The sequence below is a fragment of the Bufo bufo genome, chromosome 2 (assembly GCF_905171765.1).
Source record: "Bufo bufo chromosome 2, aBufBuf1.1, whole genome shotgun sequence".
Taxonomy (NCBI): domain Eukaryota; kingdom Metazoa; phylum Chordata; class Amphibia; order Anura; family Bufonidae; genus Bufo; species Bufo bufo.
This window is the reverse complement of record NC_053390.1, coordinates 145252694-145267808: the sequence shown is the minus strand read 5'-3', so window position 1 is coordinate 145267808 and position 15115 is coordinate 145252694. Positions and strand designations below refer to the sequence as shown.

General features: G+C 43.4%; 1 protein-coding gene across 1 annotated transcript in view; it reads right to left on the bottom strand.

Moving 5' to 3' along the window:
* Window positions 1-14878, bottom strand: part of CAST (calpastatin) — a 205614-nt gene extending 190736 nt beyond the window's left edge. The window contains exon 1 of the mRNA XM_040421563.1: window positions 14819-14878. The gene's annotated coding sequence lies outside the window, so the exon portion shown is untranslated. The remainder of the gene's footprint in view (window positions 1-14818) is intronic.
* Between the last annotated feature and the right edge of the window lie 237 nt (window positions 14879-15115).

The following is a 15115-nucleotide window of genomic DNA, read 5'->3' as shown; positions in this document are numbered from 1 at the left end:
TTTGCTAGGGAGCATAAAGATTGGACTCTGGAGCAATGGATGAAGGTCATGTGGTCTGATGAGTCCAGATTTACCCTGTTCCAGAGTGATGGGCACATCAGGGTAAGAAGAGAGGCAGATGAAGTGATGCACCCATCATGCCTAGTGCCTACTGTACAAGCCTGTGGGGGCTATGATCTGGGGTTGCTGCAGTTGGTCAGGTCTAGGTTCAGCAACAGTATGTGCTCCAAGAATGAGGTCAGCTGATTACCTGAACATACTGAATGACCAGGCAATTCCATTGTAGAGGGAAGTCAGGTGGGCGTATATATAGATATATATATGTATCTGCTCCTTCATTGATATGTGTCTATATGTATATATATGGGCCCCTTTATATGGCCAATAGGGATATATATTTCCTGTATGGCCTTGTATATATTGGCCCTGTATGGCAAGTGGGGACATATGTATGTCCCCTGTATGTGATGCCCCAGGTATATGCGAGTGTGTGTGCGTATATATAGATATGTGTGTATGTATTTGCACACATGTCTATATATATACACTTATGTCAGCATGACAGTATGTATGTGGGCTTATTGCTGCCCATTCATATCCCCGGTTTTGTATGTATGTATGTGTATATGTTTATAGATGTGCCCAAGCATATATACAGTCAGGTCCATAAATATTGGGACATTGACACAATTCTAACATTTGTGGGTCTATACACCACCACAATGGATTGGAAATTAAACGAACAAGATGTGCTTTAACTGCAGACTGTCAGCTTTAATTTGAGGGTATTTACATCCAAATCAGGTGAACGGTGTAGGAATTACAGTTTTCATATGTGCCTCCCACTTGTTAAGGAACCAAAAGTAATGGGACAGAATGATAATCATAAATCAAACTTTCACTTTTTAATACTAGGTTGCAAATCCTTTGCAGTCAATTACAGCCTGAAGTCTGGAACGCATAGACATCACCAGACGCTGGATTTCATCCCTGGTGATGCTCTGCCAGGCCTCTACTGCAACTGTCTTCAGTTCCTGCTTGTTCTTGGGGCATTTTCCCTTCAGTTTTGTCTTCAGTAAGTGAAATGCATGCTCAATCGGATTTAGGTCAGGTGATTGACTTGGCCATTGCATAACATTCCATTTCTTTCCCTTAAAAAACTCTTTGGTTGCTTTTGCAGTATGCTTTGGGTCATTGTCCATCTGCACTGTGAAGCGCTGTCCAATGAGTTCTGAAGCATTTGGCTGAATATGAGCAGAAAATATTGCCCGAAACTGTGACGGTAACGTACACTACACACAGGGGGGAGGATAGTGACCACTACGCTCCACCCTCACCCCTGGCCCTGCCTACTTGCCTCGCAAGTCCTAATGATAGGGGACAACTAGACGGCAGTCCCTAACTTAGGATACGTGCTGGGAAGACAGACAAGACAAATAACGGAACGTGAATAGACCGGATCAATACCTAGAGAGCTACGCAGTACTAAGGAATGAGCAGAGAATAGTCAGGAAAAGCCGAGGTCAAATACCAGGAGAGAAACGAAGTACAACAGGAGTTCGCAAAGAATCGTCAGATGGAAGCCGGGGTCAGGATACCAGGAGAGATGCGCAGTACAGGAGGAGCAGGCAGAGAATCGTCAGGGAACACAGGATCAGGTAAGTATGCAGGAACAAAACAATCACCAGATACCTAAAATTAACAGGCAACCTGTGGCCAGCAGGTTGCCTGTATTTATAGTGGGGAGTGAGGGTCATGTGACGTGGCCAGCATCACATGACCGACCGATCGAGGAACCAAGTGATCAGCTCGGCTCTCAAGGCAGACCTAGGAGCAGGGAGCTTCCCAGGTAGCAAAGCTGCCCTGGGAACAAGGTCAAGCTCTGCGGCTGATGGGAGACCGAGTGCGCCTTCGGCACCCCATTACAGTAACACTTAAGAATTCATCCTGCTGCTTTTGTCAGCAGTCACATAATCAATAAATACAAGAGAACCAGTTCCATTGGCAGCCATACATGCCCACGCCGTGACACTACCACCACCATGCTTCACTGATGAGGTGGTATGCTTAGGATCATGAGCAGTTCCTTTCCTTCTCCATACTCTTCTCTTCCCATCACTCTGGTACAAGTTGATCCTGGTCTCATCTGTCCATAGGATGTTGTTCCAGAACTGTGAAGGCTTTTTTAGATGTCGTTTGGCAAACTCTAATCTGGCCTTCCTGTTTTTGAGGTTCACCAATGGTTTACATCTTGTGGTGAACCCTCTGTATTCACTCTGGTGAAGTCTTCTCTTGATTGTTGACTTTGACACACATACACCTACCTCCTGGAGAGTGTTCTTGATCTGGCCAACTGTTCTGAAGGGTGTTTTCTTCACCAGGGAAAGAATTCTTAGGTCATCCACCACAGTTGTTTTTCGTGGTCTTCCGGGTCTTTTGGTGTTGCTGAGCTCACCATTGCGTTCCTTCTTTTTAAGAATGTTCCAAACAGTTGTTTTGGCCACATTTAATGTTTTTGCCATCTCTCTGATGGGTTTGTTTTGTTTTTACAGCCTAATGATGGCTTGCTTCACTGATAGTGACAGCTCTTTGGATCTCATCTTGAGAGTTGACAGCAACAGATTCCAAATGCAAATAGCATACTTGAAATGAACTGTGGACCTTTAATCTGCTCATTGTAATTGGGATAATGAGGGAATAACACACACCTGGCCATGGAACAGCTGAGAAGCCAATTGTCCCATTACTTTTGGTCCCTTAACAAGTGGGAGGCACATGCAAACTGTTGTAATTCCTACACCGTTCACCTGATTTGGATGTAAATACCCTCAAATTAAAGATGACAGTCTGCAGTTAAGGCTACTTTCACACTAGCGTTCGGAGCGGATCCGTCTGATGTTTCATCAGACGGATCCGCTCCGATAATGCAGACGTTCGCATCCGTTCAGAACGGATGCGTCTGCATTAAAACTTAGAAAATTTTCTAAGTGTGAAAGTTGTCTGAGCGGATCCGTTCAGACTTTACATTGAAAGTCAATGGGGAACGGATCCGCTTGAAGATTGAGCCATATTGTGTCATCTTCAAGCGGATCCGTCCCCATTGACTTCCATTATAAGTCTGGACGGATCCGCTCGCCTCCGCACGGCCAGGCGGACACCCGAACGCTGCAAGCAGCGTTCAGGTGTCCGCTCACCGAGTGGAGCGGAGGCTGAACGCTGGCAGGCGGATGCATTCTCAGTGGATCCGCCTCCACTGAGAATGCATTAGGGCCAGACGGATGCGTTCGGGGCCGCTCGTGAGCCCCTTCAAACGGGGCGCACGAGCGGACACCCGAACGCTAGTGTGAAAGTAGCCTAAAGCACATCTTGTTCTTTTCATTTCAAATCCATTGTGGGGGTGTATAGAGCCAAAAATGTTAGAATTGTGTCAATGTCCCAATCTTTATGGACCTGACTTTATATACAGTGATCCCTCAAGATACAATGGCCTCAGGATACAATATTTTCAACATACAATGGTCTTTTCTGACCCATCGTAAGTTGAAACTAGACTCAATATACAATGTCTCAAACTCAGATCCAGCCAATCAAGGCCACTTCTCTGGTAATAGCTGGATTAGTTGCTAGTTAGCAGCTATTCCTGATTGTAATATGTAATGACTTGTTTTATCTGTCTCAGTTTTCTGCTTATTTTCCTTAAAGAGGACCTTTCATGGTTTTGTACTAACGGAGATAAATACCTTTACTTGCGGGTACCCCCTGCTGATGCTGCCACCCTGCCTGATTTTTTAAAATAGCGCTCGTACACCCTGCTGTGCCCCCCTGCACTTTTCTGTGCTCAGTATGCTAATACTGAGCATCGGTACAGGGAGGAGGAGACGCCAGGAGAAGGTGAGCTTTTTTTTCTCCCTGGCTTGGATCACGGCACAGCCAGGGAGAAGGAGATGCCCATTGAGAACCCTGGCATCTACTCCTCCCTGTACCGATGCTCCGTATTAAACAAAACCTACAAAAAAATGGAGCTCACAGAGTACCAGTAAAAAATATTATATTCTATTAAATCACAGAAATGTAAAAAGACAATGTCACTTTAAAAGGAAAGGTAGCAGAAAGAAACACACCATCCTGGTCGTTACACAGGCTAATTGTTAATAATATGTTGTAAATTCTTATATAGAAGATTTAACCCATATGTTAAATCATATAAACAATAATAACTGTCAGGAACCCATATTCGTTCACACAGGACGAAGGCACACCGAAACGCGGGTCGGGGTAGGGTAAGTTCCTTGCAGTAGGTCCCAGGCTTTCATGCAAAGGGTAGACTTATTTCTTTGATCCCGGGCACTACTTTATTGCTATTCTTTAATGAATTGGTGTGAACGATTATGGGTTCATGAGTTATTATTGTTTATATAATTTAACATATGGGACATACTCTTACTAAATCTTCTATATAAGAATTTACAACATATTATTAACATTTAGCCTGTGTAACGACCAGAATGGTGTGTTTATTTCTGCTACCGTTCCTTTTAAAGTGACATTGTCTTTTTACATTTCTGTGATTTAAAGGATAACTGTCACACTTAGACCCTAATTTCAATTTTCATATATGTAGTTACTAATAACATGATATTCCAGAATCAGTTACTATTAGACTGACTTACCCCATATTTAATAAGATTCAGCCCTTAGCAACCAGTCTGCATAAAACTGCAATTTCACTATTCAGTTAAGATGGCCGCCACTGCCCTCACCCTGAGGCTAATCCCGCCTGCCCTCACTAGCCAGTAACAATAGCCCCCCAAAAGTGTCAGTAACCAGAGCCCTCCCCCTAAAGGGTTAATCTCCTGCAGCACAAAGGGGTCCTCTTACCACATGTTGCTTTCATTTATACACTGAGCAGATGGCAGATCTCCCTTCCCTGGTCTGCGCTGCTTCAACTCTGCATTCTCCAGGTCTGCTGAGTGAGGGAGCGTCTGCCAAGCGCAGGGACAGGGAGAAGTGCACACAGCCCAAGCACTGTTATCAGCTGCTGGGGAGGACCTGGCTTTATACATTTACTTACAGTCCCTGGCTGTCTGTAATCTGACCTTGCAGACTGCATGCTTCTGTCCTCCCAACAGATAGCAACCCTATTTTAAGCACAGGTAAAAGTAGGCAGTACAGGGAACAAAAATGTGGAATTAAGGAGTAATTGAATACACAGTGAAAATTTGAAATAGGGCCACCAAGGAGATATTAATCCCCACAATCCAATACTCCAAAAAAAATTAAAAATACGACAGTTATACTTTAATAAAATATAATAATTTTTACTGGTACTGTGAGCTCCATTTTTGTTTGTAGGTTTTGTTCTGGATTCAGGAGCTGGTACTTACCGTATATCCCTTTATAGTTGGCCCCCTTATTTTGCCACAATATGTATTGATGTACTACTATTATAGTCTTGGCATGTGGGCCACTTTTGGTCTCCTTTCTATATTTACCGATGCTCAGTATTAGCATACTGAGCGCGAAAAGTGCAGGGGGGCACAGCGGGGCGTAAGAGCGCTATTTTAAAAAATCAGGCAGGGTGGTAGCATCAGCAGGGGGTACCCGCAAGTAAGGCTGCGTTCACACGGGCGAGTTTTCCGCGCGGGTGCAATGCGGTAGGTGAACGCATTGCACCCGCACTGAATCCTGACCCATTCATTTCTATGGGGCTGTTCAGATGAGCGGTGATTTTCACGCATCACTTGTGTGTTGCGTGAAAATCGCAGCATGCTCTATATTCTGCGTTTTTCACGCAACGCAGGCCCCATAGAAGTGAATGGGGTTGCGTGAAAATCGCAAGCATCCGCAAGCAAGTGCGGATGCGGTGCGATTTTCACGCATGGTTGCTAGGTGACAGTCTATTCACTGTATTATTTTCCCTTATAACATGGTTATCAGGGAAAATAATAGCATTCTGAAAACAGAATGCTTAGTACAAGGTCAATTGAGGGTTAAAAATACTAAAAAAAATTAACTCACCTTCTCCTCTTGTTCGCGTAGTTCTCCCGTTCTTTAGTTCTTTAAAAGATAAACTATGGGCTAAAGGACCTTTGGTGATGTCAGATCACATGCTCCAATCACATGGTCCATCACCATGTTATAAGGGAAAATAATAACATCTACACAACCCCGATCCCAAACCTGAACTTCTGTGAAGAAGTTCGGGTCTGGGTACCACAGTCGGTTTTTTATCACGCGCGTGCAAAACACATTGCACCCGCACGATAAAAACTGAACATCGGAACGCAATCGCAGTCAAAACTGACTGCAATTGCATTCCTACTCGCGCGGGTTTGCCGCAACACACCGGGACGCATCCGGAACTAATCCGGACACGCTCGTGTGAACCCAGCCTAAAGGTATTTATCTCCGTTAGTACAAAACCATAAAATGTCCTCTTTAAATCTTCATTTTTTGCCATCTTGGATGACATTTTGGGACTTTGGAACCGATTACTCAACTTACAATGGTTTCAATATACAATGGTCGTCCTGGAACCGATTTAATATTGTAACTTGAGGGTCCACTGTATATTGTATGCTGTGCACTCTCAGAACCAACGTAACATTTTGGTAACATGTCAGCTGTTTGCCGTGTATAGTATCCATTTTAATGCATTTGAGATCCAAATATTTTATGGCCTCTGATTAAGTGTTTTTAACTCCTTTCCCTGCATGCATTTTGGGTGTTAGGCCTCTTTCACACGGGCGAGTTATCCACGCGGGTGCAATGTGTGAGGTGAACACATTGCACCCACACTGAATCCGGACCCATTAATTTCTATGGGGCTGTGCACATGAGCGGTGATTTTCACGCATCACTTGTGCGTTGCGTGAAAATCAGAGCATGCTCTATATTCTGGGTTTTTCACGCAACGCAGGCCCCATAGAAGTGAATGGGGCTGCATGAAAATCGCAAGCAAGTGCGGATGCAGTGCGATTTCGCGCAAGGTTGCTAGGAGATGATCAGGATGGGGACCCAATCATTATTATTTTCCCTTATAACATGGTTATAAGGGAAAATAATAGCATTCTTAATAGTAAAATAGGGATGGAGGGGTTAAAAAAAATTAAGAATAATTAAACTCACCTCATCCACTTGTTCGCGCTGCCCGGCTTTTCTTCTTTCTTCTTCTTTGATGATCTGGGAGGAAAAGGACCTTTGGTGACGTCACTGCGCTTATCACATGGTCCATCACCATGGTGATGGATCATGTGATGGACCATGTGATGAGCGCAGTGACGTCACCAAAGGTCTTTTTCCTCTCAGGTCATCAAAGAACCCCTCCATCCCTATTTTACTAAGCATTCTGTATTAAGAATGCTATTGTTTTCCCTTATAACCATGTTATAAGGGAAAATAATAAAATCTACACAACACCGATCCCAAACCTGAACTTCTGTGATGAAGTCCGGGTTCGGGTACCAAACATGCCGATTTTTCTCATGCGCGTGCAAAACACATTAAAACGCTTTGCACTCGCACGGAAAAATCGCGCATTTTCCCGCGACGCACCCGCATCCTATCCGGCCCTCACACGCGACGCCCGTGTGAAAGAGGCCTTAGTGACCAAGCATTTTTTTCATTTTTTGATTGTCTCCTTCCAAGAGCTTTAACTTATTTATTTTTCGATCTATGCAGCCGTATGACATTTTGGTGTACTGTACATATAACTTACTTTTATTAAAAGAACAACACATAATGCACTCTACAAACCAAATAAAGTACAAAGGTATATTGTATTGCCAATGCTATGCTAATAAATTAGAGATGCTTAGCAAATACATTTTGTACAAAATTATTTGAGCCCGTCTGACGCACGCCAAGGCGATCTCTATTACTTTTATTAAAAGGGTTTTCTGAGATTTTTATACTGAGGATAGGTCATCAGTATCTGATTGGTGGGGGTCTGACACCCGGCCCCCCACCGATCAGCTGTTTGAGAAGTGACCGACACTCCTGTGTCTTCCGGTGCCTTCTCAAACAGCTGGTTGACGGGTGTCCTGGGTGTCAGATCCCCACCGATCAGATACAGATGACCTATCTAAAGGATAGCTCATCAGCATAAAAATCCCAGAAGACCCTTTTAACTTTTTCTCTGGGGGATAGGAAAAAACTGCGATACTGCCACTGAGTTTTTACGTTATAAATTTAGCGGGGTTCATTTTTCAGCATAAGGCTCCATTTACACGTCCGCAAGTGTGGTCCGCATTTGTTCCGCAATTGTGCGGAACAGGTGCTGACCCATTCATTCTCTATGGGGATGGAATGGATGCGGAGAGCACACTATGTGCTCTCTGCATCTGCATTTCCGGAGTGCGCCTCCGATCTTCCGGTCCACAGCGCCACAAGAAAATAGAGCATGTCCTATTCTTGTCCGCAATTGCGGACAAGAATAGGCATTTCTATGGGGGTGCCAGCCAGGTGTATTGCGGATCCGCAATGCACTACGGACTTCTTAATGGACCCTAAATAACATGATAACTTTATGGTCTAGGTCAGTACAATTACAGCGATACCAAATACATATAGTTTTTTGAAGGTTTACTACTTTTGCACAATAAAGGAAAAAAATGAAAATATTTTTGCATTACCGCATCCCAAGATAACTTATTTTTCTTTCTACATAGCTGTGTTAGGGCTTGATTTTTGTGGGAACAACTTGAAGTTTTTATTTGAATCATTTTGGGCATATAACGCTTTTTAATAGTTTTTTTTTTATTCTGTATTTTTTGTTGGCGAATAAGCAAAAAACAACAATTCTGGCACTTTTTATTTTTTATGGCATTTACCGTATGGGATAAATTACATCATAAATGTTGTGCAGGTCGGCAATACCAAATATGTGGAGGGGATTTTGTCTTTGACATTTTTTTCCATTGAAAAGCTTTTTTTTTCAATGAAAAAAGGTGTATTTGTTTTAACTTGGAGATTTTTTTTATTTAATAAAATCTTTTTTTTTCAACCACTTACTAGTCCCACAAGGGGGCTGTAACAGGTGATATTTTGATCACTTCTGTAATTCGTTGTAGAGCTTATGCTGTACAAAGCATTATACTGTCAGTGCTATACTGCACCACGGAGGCGTAGCCTGATAGTAAACACTGCAAGCAGGCCTGGAGCCTTCATTAGGTCCCAGGCTGCCATGCACAGCATTGGCACCCCGCACTGTCATTTGTGGTGTGCCTATGGGAGACAGAAGGAGAGTGCTCCCTCTGTAACAGCTTAGATCCAGTGGTTTATTGACTGCAGCATCTAAGGGGTTTAACAGCTCAGATCAGTGATTTTGCCAATCTGGGCCGTTAAAGCAGGAACCCGGCTCACATATGAGAGCTGAGCCCCTGCTCTCCACTGCATGACGGCCTACAATAAAAACTCGTATTGGCAGTTATTAAGGGGTTAAGAGCACAAGCTCTTGTTAATGTATACAGTATGTTTGTGGTATCCATTATTTTTACATTGTTTTTATGCAGAAATCTCTGCTTGGATGTGAGTTTTAGGTGCAAATGTTTATTTTAATGCATTAAAAAAAATGTATTTCTGTTTGTCACAAATTTAAATGAAGGTGGACATGACTATCGACAGTCAACTAGTGATTATGAAGATATGTGCATGTAACTTTAGATGTCAGGTGTATGTATGAACTCTGCGCAAGTTGAAGTTTTATTTTTAGGAGGTGTGATGCATATACCGTACCTTTCAGCTCAAGTAACATTTTTACCCACTAATGTCAACTTTTAGCCAATTTTTATAAAAAAAATTATACTTTGATGCAAAGTTGCAGGAATGTGTATAAAGTGCTGAATGGCATTTTGACATTGTTTAAAAAAATATATGGGGGGGTTAGTATGGTTTTTTTATTCAATAATTTTAGTTTTATTTGTACATGTTGAAACTGTAAAAATTGTCCTGGCAACCAGAGGTGCAAAATGTCGAAACACCCCGGGCAGCGAAACAGTTATAGGGTCACTTGAGTGTTCGTAAAGCTTTTGATATGTCCGAGGCTCATCAAATGTTTTGACCACTGGGGGTCTGGGATCGTTACAAGGAGGAGAGAAATCACTCATTTTGCGCTCACTCGCTGCAGGAGAGGAAGCAAGACGGACTCGATAGAAAGTCTATGGGCCCTCCTTGATTCCATCCTTGAGGAGAGAGCGTGCTTTGTGAGTGGTTTTCTCTCCTCTTCTGATCAAAACGTTTGATATGTCTCTAAGTTATTCCCCCATAACAGTCGGCCTGTACATAATAAAACTCCTTTGAAATGTTACAGTTTTACAGTTGTTATCAGTCCTTTGTAGAAGGCAGAACACTATCAATCTGTGCAATGTGGCTGAACAGGTTTGAGGAGTTGATCTGCATCACTGTGCCCATTACCTTGGTAGTTGTTTAGCCACATTCAGAATTGCTTTCTGACACTCAATACCTGAATTCTCTCCTTAGAACGTATTCACATTGATGAGAAGTGTGCAGGAGGTCCCCTGTCCCCTGACCTGTCACACAAGATTTTGTGGCCCTCCGTTCTTATAATAAAGTACGGTTTCTCACTGACGTCAGGGAGTCAATATGGCCGTCTCACTACTGACAAGGTGTTTTCTTTCCATTGGACATAGGAGAGAAAGAATAGGGTGGCACTGGTTTGAGCCATGCCAACGTCATTGCTTAGTTCTTTTCACACTGCTGACAGTTTGTTACAGTGTATACGTTTCTGCAGTTCTAGACTTGACAGCAGCAGAGATTTCTCTCCTCTTATGTATTCCTGACTGATAGCTCTTACATACTGTGATATATTGCAGCATGAATGTGAACAAAAAGTGTTACTATTAAATGACAGCAAGCAGAGATATTGAAAACCATGAAGAATTGTTGCAAAGAATATATAACGTTTCATTTGTTCTGATAAGTAAAGGTCTAGATTCAGCCTGCGGCCCTCCAGCTATTGTAAAACTACAACTCCCAGCATGCCCTAATAGCTGTAGGTTGTCTAGGCATGCTGGGAGTTGTAGTTTTGCAACAGCTGGAGGGCTGCAGGTTGGGCATCCCTGGTCTAGAAAATTGTGAGTTACTGAAACAAAGGTGCCACCGATCAGCTAATGTCCATTGGGTGAAAGCGTAGTTGTTGCGGTCACCTAAATCACTGTTAGGGCTCAAGCACAAAACCGTATGTATTTTGCGGTCTGCAAAAAATACGGATGACGTCCGTGTGCATTCTGTATTTTGCGGAACGGAACAGCTGGCCCCTAATAGAACAGCACTATCCTTGTCCGTTATGCAGACAATAATATATGTTCTATTTTCTTGCAAAACGGACATACAGAAACGGAATGCACATAGAGTAACTTAGTTTTTTTGTTGTTTTTTTGCGAACCCATTGAAATGAATGGTTCAACATACGCAAAAAAAAAACCGGAATGGACACGGAAAGTAAATACGTCTGTGTGCATGAGCCCGAACTTAGAAGCAGACTGTCCTGTGTAAACTGAATGTGTTTGGGGACAAGCGATCACTGTAGTGATTGTCCATTCCCATACAGAGGAGATTGGTGCACGTAAAAGCAGCTCTGACAAGCATGCAATAATTGCCTACTTTACCGACCCGTGTCTGTACACCAGAAAATCTAATTGTAAATTTGCACTATAATTAATGACAGTTTCAGGTGCAAAGTGTAGTGTAGTATGTGGGTGATTGAGTCAGCACAACCCTGTATGCAGGTGCACATCGCTATGGCAAAATACATATACAAACGCAAAATACAAATGCAATAGCACTCTGCAACCAGCACTCTGCCCTGCCTCTATGCTGGATGAGGCATTGGTGTACATTTTGGCCAAAGCGTAATAAGCCACTCACCTTGTCTCACACCAATGCCTCATCCAGCATAGAGGCAGGGCGGAGTGCTGGTTGCAGAGTGCTATTGCATTTGTATTTTGTGTTTGTATATGTATTTCGCCATAACGATGTGCACCTGCATACAGGGTTGTGCTGACCCAATCCCCCACATTTTTTCTTTGTAGTATATATTGTAGGCGTGGCGATCTCCTTGGAGTCATGCACACCTGACCAGTCAATCTGTCCTGGAGGCTGGTTTTAAAGTCAGTATAAAACTGAGTCTGTTTATATAGAACCTACCAGTAGCCATTTGGCTCTAGGAGAAGTATATAGTGGGATCAGCATGCATGTTGGTACTTGCATCCCTGGATCCGATGAAAGCTGTAATGGCACCGGACGCGGTTAAAAGCAGAGTGTGCTTGGCGTGCATGCTGACCTGCATTCCCTGGACTTTGTGTGGCTGTCATGGCCCATAAACAGGTAGGAACTAGTGTTAGGGACCACTCCATAGAGGCGACCTTGACGTGGTGAGTGGCTTATTACGCTTTGGCCAAAATGTACACCAATGCCTCATCCAGCATGGAGGCAGGGCAGAATGCTGGTTGCAGAGTGCTATTGCATTTGTATTTTACGTTTGTAGTGTAGTATATCTGCTGGACCGTGGGAGGCCAAGCCCCACCAGCTTAAAAAAAGTGTGAGTGTTGCGAAAATTTGCCACTTTTCTGGAACATGGTAAATTCCCTCCTAAGGCTGAATGCACACGACTGTGAAACACGGACGTGAGTGGTCTGTGGTATCCCGGCCTGGCATCCTGATGAGAGCAGGAGCACACAGCGTCATTGGTTGCTACGACGCCGTGCGCTTCGTGCCGCCGCTGCAGTACAGTAATACTCTCGTATAGATCATATGAGTGTATCACTGTACTGCAGCAGCGGTACGAAGCGCACGGCATCATAGCAACCAATGGGGCCGTGCTCTCCAGCACTCAGCAGGATGCCAGGCCGGGATACCACGGACCGCTCACGTCCATGTTCCACAGTCGTGTGCATTCTGCCTAAGTGTGTAAAACTTCAGAACCCTTCATTGTTCAATCACATCTCTCTAGAAATTAGTCTTTATTGTAGGAAAGTGTTACACTCATTAAAGGGGTTGTGCCAAGTTTTTAAGATATCCCCGCCGATCCTAAGAACAGGGGTTCCATCCCCTAATCTGATGCAGTAGCAGGTCGAGCATGCACCCAACCACTCCTTCATTCTTCATGGGAGCGCCCGAAATAGCACTGTACTCCGTTATCTTTGGCAATCCCATTGAGACTAGAGTGGCAAGGTGCATGCTCAACCATCAGATTGGGGGAACAGGAGCCAGTTCTCGGGATCAGCAGGGATCCCAGCAGTGGGACTCCCACCAATCAGTTAGTTACCCCCTCTTGAAACTTGAAACAAGATCTTTAAATAAATTGGCTGCATTTTATGGATCTGTATTAATTTCATTAAAAAAAACACACTAATTATTGTATTCATGTTTCCATTTTTATACCTGCATCTTTTAATTTGTATGTTGGCCCTTAAAAATGCAGCTTGTACTAATAAATCTGTATGGGTATTATTTTCGACCGATAGAAGTCAATGGGTTGAATTCAAATGCACATCTTTTGTGTTTGCCTAGTCCACATGTGCATATTTGTTCCATTTTTTATCATGCATATTTTTTCAACATCACAAAAACAGCAAAAAAACATTTAATCGATTGAAGAGAATCTGCCAGCAGTATTGACCATTCTAAACTGCTGGCAGCAGCAGGTAGTGGCGAGTGGGACAAACATTCATTTTGTGGAGCTTTTATCATCAGGAGTAGAGCGAATGTGGAGGTGGAACTTCACTGTGAAGTGCTGTCAGCATTGAGCTGCTTTACAACCCTCACCACCATGACACCACTCCAGCTGGAGGGGCCGTGACACAGCTCAATGCAGGGAGCAGGTCATAGTGAAGCTCTGCCTCCTGGCCACTGACAGACTTCCTTTTAAAAAACAGAACAAATCTAAAGAAAACGACGACTCGGAACACGGTATAGAACAAAAATATATACAATATGGAAACAAAAATAGGAATTTTAAGGCAAGCTTCACATATGCGGTAAGAGATCTGGCAGGCTGGACCTCTCTGGATCTGGTATTGGTGGAGATCCGGCCACCACCTGGCAAATATAGCGGGATTCGGCCACAAAAAAAAGCTGCACTTTATAACAGTAACGCTCCTCCCTTGTCACTTTATAACAATAAAGAATAAAGTGAACATAAACAGTAACAGGTGATACACAACCTATGATGCACCGATTATGCAACATACCATCTCAAAAACACCAGAAATATACCGCTTTCTGGTTTTCCAATTGCATTGAAAAAAAATTAAGTATGGACTGATCTATGCCAAGGGCAGCAAGTACTGTATGAATGAGGAATACATGCTGACCCCCAGTGACGAGAAGAAAAGAGCCATTCCTGGTCCACGGTCACCGTTCCTACACAATATTCTGTGGTATACGGTATAGTGGATATATTGCGGTTTATACTGTATCTTACATTGACACACATCGGGACCTATTTACTGAGTTCATTGTTGTTGGATACGGTGTAACTACTAAGCTACGTCAGGTATGTCCTGTCACAGCTCCCTGTGACTTAGAAGCTATGCCCCCTCTTTCCGGTAGTGTCCCAGCCTGAATGTCGTACCCCATTGTGCATGCTACCTACTCCCAGATAAACATTCAGCTATTCAATAAGACATTTCGCACAGTGAAAGTTGGAAGACAAGTGTTTAGCTGTCAGGGTCTCGTACGAGCACATACAAAGGGTCATATGGGAGCAGCATAAAGCAAACACCTTCAACGTTATGTAACCACGAGAAGGAACATATGAAAAAACATAAAATACATCGAAAAAGGGAAATATCCTTACCTTCTATTGACAGTTAAGCTGGGAAGCTCTTTCGTGGCTTGACTGCTAATCAGTATGTCTTGTCATAGGCATCTTGTCTAAGCAAAGGAATGAGTGAGATAGGAGTGGCCGGCCTTAGGCAAATATTTCTGAGCCGTCCAAAGCCAGGCATGTTGCAGAACATAACTGTAGAGTGACTTAATCTATGTGATACCTTTAAAGGGAAACTTCTACCAGGTGAACTAGTGGAAGCAATTGTCCAAAAGTCGGCATGCCAGTCCTAGCCACACTAGCTCATGTGACCTTCTCAAAAGAGGT